A 4066-nucleotide genomic window follows, 5' to 3' on the forward strand; every position below is an offset into this window, starting at 1 on the left:
TGTCATTTGGGAATTTCTTTTTCTTTCTTGAAATTCAGCTATGCCATTAAAACAATTTTGTTACAATCTATCTAGAATTTCTGGGGTTTTTTTGAAAGAGTTTTCTTAGATTATCTTTTTTCTAAAATCAGTAACTTTTTTTATTAAGTGAATGCAGCATCTTGCTATTCTTTTGTCCAGAGGAAAAAAAAAGTAATAAGTCAAAGGAAAGTAGTATCAGATCAAATAAATGCTTTAAATGCTAAAAATAATTGAGAAGAGGAGGGAAGGAGGAAAGAAGAGAATAAAATAAGTATACTTCTAGGTAGCTAGTGTTAAAAGAAAAATAAACGAGCTTATTTAATGGAGTAGAATTTTAATAGAGCAAATTTGAACATGATTTAAGTTGGGTGGTTGTCCCCGGACTTCCAGACAACTCTGGTCAGCCTCATGGTCAACCTGGCATTTAAGTCCACAGAACAAGAAAGTGTGTTCAAAAACCTAAGTGAAGAAGTGAGGTAGAGAAATCATTGGTTACATTTTGAGGTTTTTTTGTTGTTGTTTAAGAGGTGGGATTTCTGTGATTGATTGTAGCCTAGCTGTTGTGATTGGCTATAACCTAGCAACCAGCTCAGAAAAGCAGCCTAACATATCTGATTTTGGCTTATCTATAGGAATCAAAGTGTGGGAGTACAGTGGCTGTTTTAGGCCAAAATAGTTTCAATTTAGCACTAGGTAGGAAAAAGGGGTAGCAGTTATTTTTGTTGTTTCTCCTTTAACCTTCTCTTATTTATTATTAAGTTATATCGTCTTACCTTTTCCATAGTGTTTAAAATTTTTTTAATGATTTTTTTTTTCTAACTAGTTCTTATTCTCTGAGACTTTCTTTCATAAACGTTTTTTCAGAGATTAGACTTAGAAGGTGAGTGAATTAAGAATTTCTTCATCCTGAGGCCGGTATATTTCTATGAAATGTCACTGTTTCTTCTGTATTGTTTACCTTCTTTTCCATTCATGTTCCTATCTTCTTTTCAGGCCATTCTGTCTTCTGCCCAATGACCTGGGTCTTTGAAGCTCTCATTTTAGACAAAGTACATTCTTTAGTATAATTCTTTTGCTCTAACACACATGGAATTGGGAATTCAGAATTTATTATGAAACAATTATCGTCTACTAACTTGGTATCACATTCATCATCAGGCTCAAGATTGATTGCCTTATCCTCTGCTACCGGCTGTTTACTAGGATAAATAGATCCATCATCCTCCAAATATTTGTATCTATGACTACCAAAATCATCTTTTGGTAAATCTTCACCAATACTCATTTTACTCAAGAAAAATTCCATGAGGTGGTGTTCATAGTTCAGTTTTTCAATGTAGCTAAAAAGTCCTCTGGCAACAGCTTGTGCAAAGGTTAAAATTTCCTCCACAGTAATGGTTTTCTTCCATTCTCTGGTTCTATAAATGGTAACATGTCCTTTGTCTCTAACTCCTTTCTTACTTATCTGTGACCTTTTGGTGTTCCTCCTTCTTTTTGGTCTTCCCCTTGGTCTTCCTGTTGAACTGGGTTTTCTTTTATTTTTCATTTCTTTTCCTTGAATCTTTCAAAAATAGCTTTTAAAGTCAATGACTTGGGTTGAAAAGATGAGTCACTTGATGGATCTTTAACACTTCCAGGTGAATAAACAGATTTTTGAATTGGGTTCCTTTGCCTCTAGTTAGGTGAGGAAGGAGCATGTTTTAAATAAGGTGCTATCAGACCAAGAGCTATCACTTTGATTTGCAGATTCTGCAGTTGAATCATATGTCCTGTAGTCAGGTAAATCCATTCCTGGTGCAGTCTTCAAATCCCTCCCAAGACTGTTTTATGCATCACTTGCTCTTTGCTTTAGTTTTCTACACCATCTGTGCCAGAGGGGGAAAGAAAACATTTTTTCTTTTTCTAAGTTTGTTTTTTTGTTTGTTTTTTTGTTTTGTTTTTCCATAGGGAGTGTGAGCTCACTGAAGAGACACAAAGAGAGGTAAAATGAGAAATTATCTGTGTCTGTGTATAGGGGTGTGTGTGGGGGTGGTGGTGGAGAGGGGAGTTGGCCATGCCCCAGTTCCTTCTTTTCAAATCTATTGGGTTTTTGGGTACACATGCACATGCACCTGGAATGCTTTTCAAGCCACCAGGTCTGGGACTCAAACTGCCATCAGCTATGTGGGAGTCCAGCCACCATACCACCTGCTGACTCCAAACAGCAGTTGTAATTCAGGAGATACATAAACATGGGTGCTGAGGTTGCAATGTGCCCAAAAGGCCCCTGTTCTCATGAAATCCCTTGGAAGTTAGTCCATGGGAAACAGGACTTCTCTCAAGAGAGTCCACTTTGGAACCTTCAATTTTAGTCTACCCTATTGTGATAGGCGCCTATTTAATTCCTTGGAACATATTTCCACATTGAGTTGTCCTTATCTTTCATTTTCGAATTGCAGTAGTATCTTCTTTTAATTTTTTTAATTTGCTGTTGCAGATTCTGGCCTATTCCCCAGATCCCAATGCTGACTCCTGGTCAGAGCCAGTTTTCTTTCACAGCAGGAGTTAGCATATCAGGAGGGAACAAAACCAGCATGGACTTCTTTCAAAAAGATGGGAGGATGCTTCCAGGAACCCCTACACATATATTGGAGCAAAGTGGTGTCTGAAGGAAGAAAGATTTCTTGATGTTATTGGCAAGTGAATTCTAAAGTACATCACCCTCTGAGAAGTAACAAGTCACATTATTTCCACCAAAAACAATGCAGAGGAGGTGCTTTGATTATTTATAAATATGCTTAATATCTATCGCATAAATAAAATTTACACACATTAATATCTACTTACTAGTATCCACATAAACAGATTTCAATTCGAGGTTCTAATTAATCTTTACTCTCAGGTTGACATAGCCTAACCCACTGCTTTTACCTAGACTTATTTAACAAGGTCCATAATAAAGAGACATATCGTGATATTAACAGAAATACATGCAATCAGTATGGCAAATGGGTTGACTGAAAAAATTCCTGCCATGCATTTCAAATATAACTGATGTTTGCATCATCTTCTATTTGGTACACATCTTAACATGTGTAAGCATTAACATGGACACATACATCCAACCTTGTATAATGCACATTATTGTCTGCCAACTTTCTATCCAATCCCTTTCTCCATCCTTCCCAAGAGAACCTCAGGTTTTATTTAAATTTCTACTCTTTCTCCACAGAGTCAAGTACACTCCAGTTCCTATTCCAGTATGGTTTTTCTATATTGATTTTTCTTTTATATTATGTATCTTGCTAGAAGAAACATACGATGAAACCTTTGCCAATGATGTATGAAGAGTTGGCTTCTTGAGGATTTTAGGAATACTTTTCCTCTCAGTGAAATAAATAAGATAACATGACTTCTTCCTAAGTGACTGGGTATTTGGAATTAATGTTTATCTACTGTCATCATCTTGCAGTATACTGAAACCAAAACATAGGGGGATGCAGAGTAAAGAGAGGAAACAACATAGAACGCATCGCTGAGTAGCCAAATGAAAGAACCCTAATGCCTGCTTTACCTTTGAGCTTCCTGTTAAGTATGAGATAAACTCCCTTATTGCATGAGTCAATTAGAATCACAGTTTCTATAAGTTGCAGCCAAAAGCATGCTATCAGATAAACTAAAAGTTCAAAACAGCATAGAAGTTTTTGGACTACTAATCCAAAAATAACATGGGCTATAAAGAAATTTTCTATCTATCATTCTAAAAGATATATAGCCATGTGATTAACAGAGCTGTAAATATATATGATAAAATGTGAAAGAAAAATATTAGATATTTTCTCAGACGTGATGACCTTTGCTGCCACAGATGAAAAATTGGTTGCCAGCCTCTCAATCTCTATGGAAATACAGATTTGTTTGCTTTTATCCCGCAATGAGATAATTGTGCTCTAGTTTTCATCTACATAGTTAACAATATTTTAAAAAGGAAATAGGTTTATTCAAATGACTGAGCAAAGACACAATAAGACGCCCCACTGCATGCTTGCCACCTACCCAGTCTAAT

At 36.1% G+C, this 4066-nt stretch overlaps 1 pseudogene; it reads right to left on the reverse strand.

Annotated features, from left to right (window-relative positions):
- Positions 1–991: 991 nt before the first annotated feature.
- LOC102502402 (TATA box-binding protein-associated factor RNA polymerase I subunit D pseudogene) lies at positions 992–1810 on the reverse strand (annotated as a pseudogene).
- Between the last annotated feature and the right edge of the window lie 2256 nt (positions 1811–4066).

The sequence above is a fragment of the Tupaia chinensis genome, unplaced genomic scaffold (genome assembly GCF_000334495.1).
Source record: "Tupaia chinensis unplaced genomic scaffold, TupChi_1.0 Scaffold148134_1, whole genome shotgun sequence".
Classification (NCBI taxonomy): Eukaryota; Metazoa; Chordata; class Mammalia; order Scandentia; family Tupaiidae; genus Tupaia; species Tupaia belangeri.